Raw genomic sequence first — 13,718 nt, 5'->3', positions numbered from 1 at the left:
TTGGATTAGATTGGATATGCTGGTAGAAATAAGAAACCATTGGTTGAAAAAAATTTTCATCACCATCCCAGATCTCTGCCCCTTTCCTCCTCAAAGGGTCCTATGACTTTGGTGTCTGTCAGGAAGCCTTCCTCATTCCACACTGGCCATCTCTGGTATCTTTAGAGCCCCGAACCTGAGAGCCCTTTAGCAGAGGAGTTTTTTGTTTTTTAATTAATTTATTTTTGGCTGTGCTGGGTCTTTGTTGCTGTGTGCAGGCTTTCTCTGATTGCTATGAGTGGGGGCTACTCTCTGGTTGCAGTGAGCGGGTTTCTCACTGTGGCGACTTCTCTGGTGAAGCACAGGCTCTAGGGCGCTCAGGCTTCAGCAGCATGTGGTTTCAGTGGTTGCAGCTCCCAGGCTCTAGAGCACAGGCTCAGCAGTTGTGGTGCCCAGGCTTAGTTGCTCCTTGACATGTGGGATCTTCCCAGACCAGGGATCGAACCCGTGTATCCTGCATTGGTGATGGATTCTTTACCACTGGACCACCAGCGAAGCCCCCAGCAGAGGAGTTTTGACTGGAGCTGGGATGCTTAGAGGTTGATAACCAGATAGGTTGGGAAGATGTAGCCAGGACCCAGCAAGTAGAAGAAGGTGCTGCAGAAGAGAACTGAGAGAAGAAAGGAACGTGAGATTCACTTCTCTGTAATATCGTTGGACTTAATATATACACACACAAAAAAAGAAATATAATACATACATACACACAAAATTTTCTTTTTTTAATTTAATTTTTTTAACTCCAAAAACATTTTATTTTGGGGTATAGCTGTTTAACAATGTTGTGATAGTTTCAGGTGAACAGTGAAGGGACTCAGCCATATACATACGTGTATCCCTTCTCCCCCAAAGCCCCTCCCATCCAGGCTGCCACATAACATTGAGCAGGGTTCCCTGAGCTGTAAGGTAGGTCTTGGTTGGTGATCCATTACATGCAACATTTTTCTCTGAGAATATCAAATTGACCCTGCAAATCAGCCATGGACTCTCAACCAGAGTTTGGCAAAAAAGGAAGAAAGAAAGAAAGGAGAGAGTGAGGGAAGGAAGGAAGGAAGGCTGGCTGTGTCCATTCCAAGAGATCACCTCAGGCTTTCTTCTAATTTTTTTTTTTCCTTTAATTTTCATGAACATGAGAACAAGTTTCCTTATTTTAAAATGTAACAAAACATAGATTTGCATAATTGAAACATTTCTGAAAGTGTAATTTAGAATTTGGCAGGACGTAGACTTCACAGAGGGGCGAAACTTTATCGTTGGAATTTTTATATCTTAAAGACCTCATGGTGAAGTATTGCCTGTCATTTCAAAAACTGTTTTCTTAAGGAGAATTTTTAGCTAAACACATTGCTTTTTTTTTTCTTTTTTTAAAGACATGGGTAGCATTAAACATCATTATTATATTACTGAGTTTGAAAGATAAAAGAATTAAATAATTAGAACTGCCATTATCATAGTCAAATTATATTTTCTGAAGTTTAAAAATTCAACATGTATGTTCTCAGTATATTCTAGTTGATCATAAGTGGGTGGTGTTTTTGGCAGAACTTCAGTACTTCATTTATAGAACTTCTGTACTTCGTTTATAGGTAAACATCACATTCTGTCAATCCTCACCGGTGACTAACTCCTCACATATGACAATGGAGACTTCTAAACAGCCATAGGGCTTGTATTATAAATTATAAAGTAAATTAAGTTATTTTGAAATTTGCTTTTGAAACGTTTCCAAAGCAGGATTACTAATGCCTCTTGTCAGTTTGTTTAGGAAATAAGCCTTCAGTTTGCAATATTATTCAGAAAAAAGAAAAATGGTAAGGATACTTTAAATCTGATATTATCCAGGGCTAGAGTTCTACCATAATGGATAGATTGATTCATTATCTTTTGTAGCATGATACTAAGCAAGGATTCCAAAATATGCAATATTGTTGGAGATAAAATATCCGTAAATCTGTATGTACTCTGCATGTTTGGAGAAGGAAATGGCAACTCACTCCAGTATTCTTGCCTGGAGAATCCTGGGGACGGGGGAGCCTGGTGGGCTGCCGTCTATGGGGTTGCATAGAGTCGGACAGGACTGAAGCAACTTAGCAGCAACAGCAGCAGCAGCAGCAGCACTCCAACTCTTTGCCACCTCATGGACTGTAGCCTGCCAGGCTCCTCTGTCCATGGAATTTCCCTGGCAAGAATACTGGAGTGGGTTGCCATTCCCTTCTCCAAGGGAGCTTCCCAACTCAGGGATCGAACTTGTCTCCTGCATCTCCTGCATTGGCAGGTAGATTTTTTACCTCTGATGTACCTGGGAAGTATAAATCTGTATAGTCTCTGTCAAAGCTGGCCTGTAAGCATTCTCAATGGTTACTTTGGGAGAGAAACAGAAATTTTGGTGGGAGTTGTGGGGAGAACAGTGGGCCAGACCCCATATTTGCTGGCTACAGGCTTCATTATGGCCACCTACAGGTCTTTTGACTTTCTCTAATGTTGCCTGTGGAATTTTTCCCATGGTTTGCCAATGGAAAACCTCTTTGAAACTAAAATATTGAGAAAATGTGACTAGGAGTAAAGTGAAAACTGAGTATAATTTACAGCATAAAAAGTCCCGCCTAAAACTTATATGCAGAGTACATCATGAGAAACGCTGGACTGGAAGAAGCACAAGCTGGAATCAATTTTGCCGGGAGAAATATCAATAACCTCAGATATGCAGATGACACCACCCTTATGGCAGAAAGTGAAGAGGAACTAAAAAGCCTCTTGATGAAAGTGAAAGAGGAGAGTGAAAAAGTTGACTTAAAGCTCAACATTCAGAAAACGAAGATCATGGCATCTGGTCCCATCACTTCATGGCAGATAGATGGGGAAACTGGAAACAGTGTCAGACTTTTATTTTTTGGGCTCCAAAATCACTGCAGATGGTGACTGCAGCCATGAAATTAAAAGACGCTTACTCCTTGGAAGGAAACATATGTCCAACCTAGATAGCATATTGAAAAGCAGAGATACTACTTTGCCAACAAAGGTTCGTCTAATCAAGGCTATGGTTTTTCCAGTGGTCATGTATGGATGTGAGAGTTGGACTGTGAAGAAAGCTGAGCACCAAAGAATTGATGTTTTTGAACTGTGGTGTTGGAGAAGACTCTTGAGAGTCCCTTGGACTGCAAGGAGATCCAACCAGTCCATCCTAAAGGAGATAAGTCCTGGGTGTTCATTGGAGGGACTGATGCTGAAGCTGAAACTCCAATACTTTGGCCACCTCGTGTGAAGAGTTGACTCATTGGAAAAGACTCTGATGCTGGGAGGGATTGGGGGCAGGAGGAGAAGGGACGACAGAGGATGAGATGGCTGGATGGCATCACCGACTTCTATGGACATGAGTTTGAGTGAACTCCGGGTGTTGGTGATGGACAGCGAGGCCTGGCATGCTGTGATTCATGGAGTCGCAAAGAGTTGGACACGACTGAGTGACTGAACTGAACTGAAAAGGTATGCAAAATGGCAACACTGAATAGGAACTTCAATTATTTGGGCATAAATCTTCCCTGTGCTGTGTGCTAAATTGCTTCAGTCGTGTCTGACACTTTGTGATGCCATGGTCTATAGCCCACCAGGCTCTTCTGTCCATGGAATTCTCTAGGCAAGAATACTGGGATGGGTTGCCATGTGCTCCTGCAGGGGATCTTCCTGACCCAAGGATCGAACCCGAGTCTCTTATGTCTCCTGCACTGACAGGTTCTTTACTACTAACATTACCTGGGAAGCTCAGATCTTCCCTAGGCAAGTAGATAACTGAAAATAATTATAATTATTGTATTTGCTTTAGATAGATTTATCCTTTTACAAAGCAACTTAAAAAAAAACCTATTTAGTGCTTTTTAGTAATAATAACAAAGCCATACTCTATAGTGGTAAAGTCTTAAAGTCAGAAAACATGGCTTTGCAATCCGATATTCATGGCCCAGGTGACTTTGGTAATGTAATTTTGATCCATCCACATCTTTCTTTCCTATAAAATAGAATTAACCATGCTTGCCCTGAATGCCTCACCTAGTTTTCTTGAAAAGCAGATCAGGTAATAAATATTGTTATTTTGTTTTTTTTATATTGGTATAAATTTTATATAGTTGACATAGAACATTAAATTAACTTCAGGTGTATAGCATAATAATTCAATATTTGTCTTTACTGCAAAATGATCACCACGACAAGCTTGGTTATCCATCATCACATTATTTGCTATTTTGAAGCAATGGCTTTAAATGAAAGTATGGGATCATTATGGGTTTAGTTCCTAACATTCATAATATAAATGGAAGGGTCTGTTTCTGATTAACCTACTTCGTTCATCAATATAAAATTAATTTCCTCACATTTAGTGGATTTAATAAAACATTTTAATAATATAGTTATGAGTTTAGCTTTGACCCCTCATACATCTTAAAGTCCTGAAGGAATTATAAACTTAATATTTGTTTTCACAGTTAGGTAACACAAAGTTATTGATTGCTGTTTAGGTACTTACTGGCACTGAGTAGCTGATCTCAGCAATTGCTGTATGTTAGTCGTTCAGTTGAGTCTGACTCTTTGTGACCCCTTGGGCATTAGCCCACCAGGCTCCTCTGTCTGTGAGATTTCCCAGGCAAGAATACTGGAGTGGGTAACCATTCCCTTCTCCAGGGGATTTTCCTGACCCAGGGATTGAACCCGGCTTTCCTGCATTGCAGGCAGATTCTTTACCTTCTGAGCCACCAGTGGCTACTTGGCATAATAAATCTTCCTGCTCTGGAAAACTACAATCAGTTGTCCCCTCTGTTGGGCTAAGGCCTGTCTTTTAGGGACCCTTGGACGCAGTACTTTGTCTCTGCTCCTGTGATATTTAAGTCACACTTGTTAAAATATAGATTCCTGGCCATTTTGCTTATGTGACCTTGGGATTGTACTTGTCTAATAAGATCTCCAGGTGCTATGATATATACTGATGATGTATACTAGTGATTCCACGTTACTATTTCTTGGCTGCTAAATTCTCAGTGTCTGACAAATAAGTGAGCATAATGAAATCTTCTAAATTTTATATGAGGAAAACTCAAGGGAGTTGGACAGCAAGGAGATCAAGCCAGTCAATTCTAAAGGAAATCAATCCTGAATATTCGTTGGAAGGACTGATGATGAAGCTCCCATACTTTGATCACCTGATGCCAACTCATTGGAAAAGACCTCGATGCTGGGAAAGATTGAGAGCAGGAAGAGAATGGGGCAACAGAAGATGAGATGGTTAGACGGCATAACTGACTCAATGGACATGGGTTTGAGCAAACTCTGGAGACAGTGAAGGGCAGGGAAGGCTTCTGTGCTGCAGTCCATTGGTTTGGAAAGAGACACATCTTAGTGATTGAACAGCAAGAGGGGGGAAAACCCTTATCATGCCTAAGATAATGATATACACTTTTAGATTTTTTTTTGCCAACAGCTGTGACTAGCTTTGTTGTTGTTGTTGTTCTATCTATGATAGGCAGCATTATTTTTGCAAAAAAAAATTAATAAAACCTGGAGATGCAAAGATGAGTTTTAAAGATTTCAACTTCTTTCCCACCTTTCTTCCAACCAAGGCCTGTGAATGTCAGCTAAGAAATTTTAGTATCTATGTGGAACAAGAGTGTTGTGTGGCCAACCGTAATGGACATTGGTTGGGCTCAACCTCCAGCTGAAAGAAATGGTTGACATTTTTCATCTGACCATTGACCGTTTGGGAGTGCTTTCACTGACATTACTGACACTGTGTAACTGGATTTCCTGCTTTTTATATGATTTATCCAACCTGTTAGTCTAGAGATCCTGATAATGTCTAGACTTCAGAGGAATTTGGAAGATTTGCCTTTTTTTTTTTTTAGCTATCCAAAAGAAGAGTAAATGTATGATAGAATATTGGGGGAAAAGGTATCTATTGTTCTCAGAAATAGCAAACTTTGGTAGGTACATGAGATCAAGGAAAGAAAATCTTCAAACCTTTGAAGCCAGAGTAGATAGTTCTACAACTGTGTTTTTAGTATGTTTTCCAGCAGGATCAGGACACAGGCAGCTTATCAAAAATGCAGATTTTCAGGCTTTACCCCAGATGGACTGAATCAGAAACCCAGACGCATGTGGATCCAGCAGTTTGTGCATTAATAGGCCCTCCAGATGGTTCGTATGGGTACTAGAGATTGAGAACCACTGCTCTGAAGCATTGTTTATGAGCCCCACTGTGCAGGCCAACTATGCATTCTTTCAACATTCCTAATATAAAACCTGATGGTTTATTTCCATGGATCTAGATCAGCGCTTCTGGCCCGGGCCTTCTCAGTGGCTGCCATTCGCCACCAGCAGATGCTGAAGCAGCAGGCTAGAGAACTCTGCCTGTCCTTTCTCTGTTCAGAACAACAGTAGGAGAACTGTCCTTTATGATACATGTAGGGCAAACTGGAATATTTTTACAGAATAATCCTGATCAGCTTGTCTCTAGCTAAAATTCACCAGGTCAACTACCTGTTAATATCTTGTTAGACTCTTTGATGGTTTCCTTAGAGCTAGGTAAGTGGTTCAGACGGTAAAGAATCTGCCTGCAATGCAGGAGACCTGGGTTCCAGGTCTTCCTAGATTGGGAAGATCTCCTGGAAAAGGGAATGGCTTCTTGCCCTAGTATTCTTGCCTGGACAGATGAGCCTGGTGAGTTACAGTCCATGGGGTCGCAAAGAGTCGGACACCACCGAGCAATTAACTTTCTGCTCCTGATTGCCATACCTGCTGTTCATAGCTGCCTGTGTATATGGGGCAGATCCTGGGTTTGCTGGCATTCCAGGGCCTTCTGTAGACAGGGCTGGCTTTGACAGTGATGTTCTCAGAGCTATTCGGAGACTCGACTTAGAGCTTTTAGCTCACATCAAATTGCTACTTAGAATGGGTAATAACTAGGCTGTACTTACACACACAATTATGCACAGAAGGAGAACAGACAGGTTTTGGGAAATCCTGGATGCTTACAGAATAGGAGCTGTGGCTCCACGCATCTTCAAGTTTTCTTTACTTTTTTTTTTAATTCCTCCAATAGCTGACTCTCTCTATGCTGACCTGCTTCTCCACCTGTCCCTCTTAACAGAGCCCCTACACCTGTAATTTGAAAAAGTTAAGCATCTCAGACTTTGGAGCTAATTGTGCTGTCAGAGCGTTGGCTTTACTTCCAACAACCTCAACAAAGGATTTCTGAGAAAAGATGGGGAAAAAGCTTTCCTAAATATCCAAGCATTTAGGGGAGGAAAAAAAAAAACCCTCAAAACACTTGACATCATTTCCTATGTTTACATTTTTGTTCCTCTACTTCTTAGGTGTTTCAGCTTGGCTCCATAGCTTTTCTGACCCTTAGTTTCATCACCTTAAAGTGGGATCATTATGCCTATTTTATGGGGTTATTTTATGTGCTAGATGTAATTAAACAGGAGAATGTACATAAGTTGATGTTTAAAAGATGGTAACTATCTTTTGTTATTCATTGTTATTTTTCAGGCTTCATGTTGGGAGTAGAAGATTTAATTTATTTGCAATGTAGAAATGCTCAGAAAGTGGTTTTTAAAAATAGAAATATATCCTTTTTAACAGTTTGACATTGAAGTGAATTATCAAAAAGATGTTTTGAAATCATCTCCCCTAAAGGTCTTTAAAATAGGTCACATTAGAGGCGGAAGAGCCCAGCTTGTCTTTGATGACTCAACTCTAAGAATTCTTCCCCATTTTGAAATTTAGTAACTTTATCCCTGGCCTGATGGGCACATAGAAAATTGATTTAAGTGACACAGATGAAAGCAAAGAGATAACAGTTGTTCTCCATTGACTGATTTCTAAGTGTTTGGGAAGAGGTTTCTGTAGTTTTAGGAGCAGCAGTAATGTTTTTAACTTCCACCCCCATCATCATCTTCCATCAGTTTCAAAATATTTTCTGTAGTAGCTATTAAGTTAATAGACATTGCAGCCTGCTAGACCTGCAGTTGGTAAACAATTTGTCCAGGAGAGAGGGGGCCAGGCCTGTGTAATTTCAAGTTAGTATATCCAGTAAATGCACATGCACTTTCCACTTTCACTGTGTTTGACTTCAGCTTGTAAGGTAATTGGGAAAATTGAAAAGTCATATTTCTAGTCATGAAAAAAATCGCTTTATTAAAATCTTTTTCCCCCTTTATTCCTGCAGAAAAGCAGAGGGAACTGTGATATATATTTGGAATTGGACTCCTTTATGATATTGAACTCCCCAAACCCTAAGAATTTCCTAAATGCAGAGAGCAACAAGGGTGCCCTTTGTTAGGTTAATGAAGTGACTTTTGGAAAGCACCTGGGGATGGAGGCAGGTTGCCAAGGGGGACAACCACGTGATTAGAGGGTGGGACCTTCTAGTCCCACCCCCTGACTTCCTGGGAGGAGAGAGGGGCTGGAGATTGAGTTCAATTGCCAGTGGCCAATGGTATGTTGGCCACTGACTCGATGGACGTGAGTCTGAGTGAACTCCGGGAGTTTGTGATGGACAGGGAGGCCTGGCGTGCTGCGATTCATGGGGTCGCAAAGAGTCGGACACGACTGAGAGACTGAACTGAACTGAACTAATGGTATGTTAATCATTCCTACCTAAGGAAGCCTCCATAAAAACCCATTCGGGCAGCCTCCAGAGAACTTCCGGGATAGTGAGCACGGGGAGGTGCTAGAAGAGTGATGATGTCAGTGAGAGATGGAAACTTCTCGCCTTTTCCCCGTGTGTCTGGTCTTGAGCGTCTCTCTTACCTGGCTGTTCCTGAGTTATAGCCATTATAAGAAACAGGTCAGCAGGTGAGTAAAATATTTATCTGAGTTTTGTGAGGTGCTCTAGCAAAATAATTGAACTCGGGGAAGGGGTCTGGGGAACCTCTGTTTTGGAGCTCATTGGTCAGAAACACAGGTGTGCTCAGTTGCTCAGTCATGTCTGACTCTCTGTGACCCCATGGACTGCAGCCCACCAGGCTCCTCTGTCCACGCAGTTTTCCCCGGCAAGAAAACTAGAGTGGGTAGCCATTTCCTACTCCAGGAGGTCTTCCCAACCCAGGGATTGAACCCCTGTCTCCTGAATTGGTAGGTAGATTCTTTACCTACCTTCCCATATGTGGGAAGCCCATGCATGGCATGGACCCCTCCCTATAATGCCACATTACTGAGATGTCGTTTCCATGTATAATGATCATACAGAGGCCTTTTCAAATTTAAATCATGATGTAATTAAGGACATATACTAAGCCAGAGTAATATATTCAGCTAATAGTGTTTGTGTGGTAATGAGATGTTTATTGATTAAGGAAAGAGGGAATCCATTGAGCTAGGAAAACATTGTCCAAACCATTGGAGAATGACAAATCTAAGAATTACCGCTTGAGGTGTATACTGAACTGTCTTCTGCACTAGGGATATCAGAGAAGAGAGGAGGTGACATATTGCCTGAGGAGGGTCATGACTTAATTAGAAACATAGGTGACAACTTGGCAATTGTTTGAAGCAGGGTGGTGGGGGGCGTGGGGGTCTTGTGAGTTTGAACCTTTAACCCGTGGCACCTGACATTCCTTTCACGTGGGGAGTTAGAATTGAGTTGATTGTAGGACAACCAGCTGGTGTTGGCCAATTGCCTGGTGTGGGGAAAATCCTACATACACATTGGAATTAAGTGCAGAATCTTAGGGACAAATCAAAATGTGCAGAAATTGACATTGGATGTTGCCTATTGTTGAAAAACAACAAAATTCAACTGAATTTCAAAGATCTTGCAGACTTTATCCAACAATTTATGAATGGAGAAGCATCCAACTTGGCAGATGAAGTGGAGCTCCAAGGAGCTGTTCAGTGTGGAAGACTCAATTGGCCAAAGGGAGCAGGACTGAGGAAGTTATCCTGGGCAGAACGTGGGTTAGTTACTGTATCCCTCCTTTGGAAGAAGGTAGGGGTCTATTCAGGATGATTTCCTAACAAGTGCTTATCAGGCTGCTGTTGATGGACTGCTTAAAGATTCCATTTCTGGGAGAGCCAAGGACCATAATTAAGTCTCAGCTTGGTGACATGGGACTTAGCAAAAATGACTGCATTTTAGGCCTGAAAATTGGCAGTGTTAGTCTCTCAGTCGTGTCTGACTCTGTGACCCCATGGACTGTAGTCCGCCAGGCTCCTCTGTTCATGGGATTTGCCAGGCAAATATGCTGGAGTGGGTTGCTATGCTCTTCTCCAGGGGATCTTCCTGACAAGGGATTGAACTCAGGTCTTCTGCATTTCAGGCGGATTCTTTAACTATTGTCTTGCTTTTAATACAATTCCGTGTGTTTAAAATGCTTAAACATAGGTGGTTCTTTTTGTTCTTATTTGTTTCACATGAATATGCCTTATCTCCCAGGATGATTTTATATGTCCTGTGATTCTGAACACATAGTAAAGAGCTTGGAAATACTCACTGAATTTAAATTAATAGTAGGTATACACTGACATTTCTAAAAAATGTATGTGGCAGAAATCACATACACCTGAATACACATACCATTAACTAATATAGGCCATATGGCCCATTCTCTGTTTAGCATTAATGCTTTAGGAAGTCACTAAATCTTAAAAATAAAAGCACACGCTAAATTAGAGTAACGTATTGATGACTGATCTGTAAAACAGCTTTATTCACTCATAAACTCTGCTTAATAGCCAGATAAATAGTCCTGAGAAAAAGAGTAGGATTAAGAACTCTTTACTTAGAGCTGGTTAATTTAAATTTTAAATACCACCAGTTCCTAAGATGTGTTAAGATTGAGCTTCAAAAGGTTTATCCTCCTGTGTCTTAACGTTTTATTAACTAGAAATGTAATGATGAAATTGACCAATTTTGGCATTAGTAATTCCAGATTTGTGATGGTTTCACCACACTAAAAATTGTAGAACTTCTTTGCTATTTATGAAAAAAGGACTTGTTATGCCTGTTAGTATAATTAAGAACAATGAACATATTTGAGGAAAAAAATACTTGGACTTTGAAATATTTCCTTAAAATATACAAAAGGACGCTGATAAATTTCAACTGGATGTTATCTGTTCAAAGAAGATGAACATGTTTTCCAGGAAGTATTTTGATGTAAATAAAAGGTGGCTTCTAAGAACTTATTAAGTAATCAAATTTGAAATTGTTATATAACATCAAGTGGCCTTTCTCAAGACTACAGCTAGCTCTGACTTTGATATCGATTACAGGTCACCAAAATCAGCCTCGTGGTACCAAACTAAGGAAAGATGGCCTTTTAATCACTGAGTCTGGTTATTAAGAAAACTACTCGTGATAATGATTACAGGGACTTGTTATACTTGTTATCTACTAGGTATTGTTCTAAGCACATTAAGGGATTTATTGTCTTATTGAAATTACCTTATGGCAAATGCTTTACCATACCCATTTTATAGGTGACAAGTGGCACAGAGGCTCGGAGAATTTCAGTGACCTGATTCGGTAATGTGGCTCATTAGGAAAACTGGAATCAGACCTCAAGTGTGTATTGCTCCAGAACCCATGGTGGTCCTGTTTGGTCTAATATAACCTAGCACCTTTCCCTCTTGTTTTCAGTTCTTCCCTTACTGTGAGGTGTCATAGCTGATACTCCAAATAGCGTTGAGAATAACCAGTACAAGTTATGCAGCACAGGTTTCAGAAATACTGTGGAAAACCCAGAAAGGACCCCTTAATTCAATGAACCTCCAGGCCACGGGCCCCCTTCACCTGTCTAGAAAGTACTCCTCCTCCTCCTCCTGACTCATGTCGCAAGGAAGATGTCGGATTTTCTCTCTAGTTCTTGTTTTTTGACTACTCAGCTTTAGCGTGAGTTCCTCCCTTCCCAAATGAACCAGCCAGATTGGTCTTGAAAGGGAAGAGCATTGGGCTTTCTCTTGAGGACATCCAATACCAAAGTTCCTGTCCACTTCCTGGTAAGGGCTCTTGCTGGGCTTCCTCAATGGCTCAGCAGGTAAAGAATCCACCTGCAATGCAGGAGACCTGAGTTAGATCCCTGGGTCAGGAAGATCCCCTGGAGGAAGAAATGGCAACCCACTCCAGTGTTCTTCCCTGAAAAAAATCCCATGGACAGAGGATCCTGGCAGGCTACAGTCCATGGGGTCACAAAGGGTCGAACATGACTGAGCATGCATGCATGCAAGGATCTTCTTTACTCTCTCTGGGGCCTCAGAGTAATAGAACATCATTAACTGAGAATAACACAATCTCCTCATATGCCCTTGCTGCTTTGGAGAAATTCTTCATCTTCACCATCATGAAGTTCGCTTGATCTACAGAGGGGCTCTGATCCCTGCCCTTGGGGTGGTGATGGTATTCCCTGCTCAGTTTCCTGGTGGTCTTAGCTTTGAAGATAATGAACCATTCTTGGCATTTCTTTGTATCTTTGTGGAGCAGACTTTGGTTGTAGAAGCTTCCTCAGTTTGCTCTCTTCCTTCCTTTACTCGGTTTTCTAGAACTTGGAATCAATTTTTATTTCTTATTACTGAGTAATAGAAGCAAAAATCGACTCAATGGACTATAGCCCACCAGGCTCCTCTGTCCATGGGATTTTTTAAGCAAGAATACTGAAGTGAATTGTCATTTCCTCTTCCAGGGGATCTTCTGGACCCTGGGATTGAACCTGGGTCTCCTGCATCGCAGGCAGGTTCTTTATCTGCTGAGCCATTGGGGAAGCCCAAAAATCACCTAGAAGAGACTAATTCAACATTGTTTGCATATTTATTTACAGGCAGTTCCTCAAGCTCGCTCCTTGCCTGAAACTCCTGGGGTGGAAACTTCCATTCGTGTATCTCAGTTAAGCTCAGAGTGGCTCCTCCATATGATAGTGTCGCATGATGTGCATTTCTTGGGTCAGAGAGGTTTTGAATTACCCTCAAAGTGTTGATCGCTCAATCGTGTCTGACTCTTTTGTGACCCCCAAGAACTTTGGCCTGCCAGGCTCCTCTGTCCATGGGATTCTCCAGGCAAAAATACTGGAGTGGGTTGCCATTTCCTTCTCCAGGGGGTCTTCCCAACCCAGGGGTCTAACCCAAGTCTCCTGCATTACAGGCAGATTCTTTACCATCTGAGTCATCAGAGAAGCCTGAATTGCCCTCAGAGCCTGTCACTTTTCCAGTGGTGTGGAGTCAAAGCATGCAATCGTGAATTTGTCTTTACTCCAGAGTTTAGAAACATTACGTAAATTGCAGCTCACACATTCAGTGTTAGCAGGGCAATTGACTCTCAAGTGTTTTTGTCTTCCTTTCTGGTGATATGAAAAGACACTGTACGTGGTGCTTTCTCGCCTGTAAATTAGGGGTTTTTAAATTCAGTGTATATTGACTAGAGCAGTTTGTTATAAACTCTTCCAGTATTCATATCACTAGGTTGTAAAAAATGCTATTTGGTCCTCAAAACACACACTGTATCTATCTATATTTACCACTGTGTCTATCTAATTTACCTTTTTATCTTTTCTGCATCTGTTTCCATCCCTACTCTTAATTAATGGCACATATTTATAAAGACCCTGCTGTATGCCCAGTAGATTTACTAGGTTAAGAAATCATCAATATCTGGCTGGAAGTGATACACTAAGTTCTCTCACTGAGATAGATATTACTAT

Source organism: Bubalus kerabau, chromosome 21, assembly GCF_029407905.1.
Source record: "Bubalus kerabau isolate K-KA32 ecotype Philippines breed swamp buffalo chromosome 21, PCC_UOA_SB_1v2, whole genome shotgun sequence".
NCBI classification, from domain to species: domain Eukaryota; kingdom Metazoa; phylum Chordata; class Mammalia; order Artiodactyla; family Bovidae; genus Bubalus; species Bubalus kerabau.
This window is presented reverse-complemented; position numbering follows the sequence as displayed.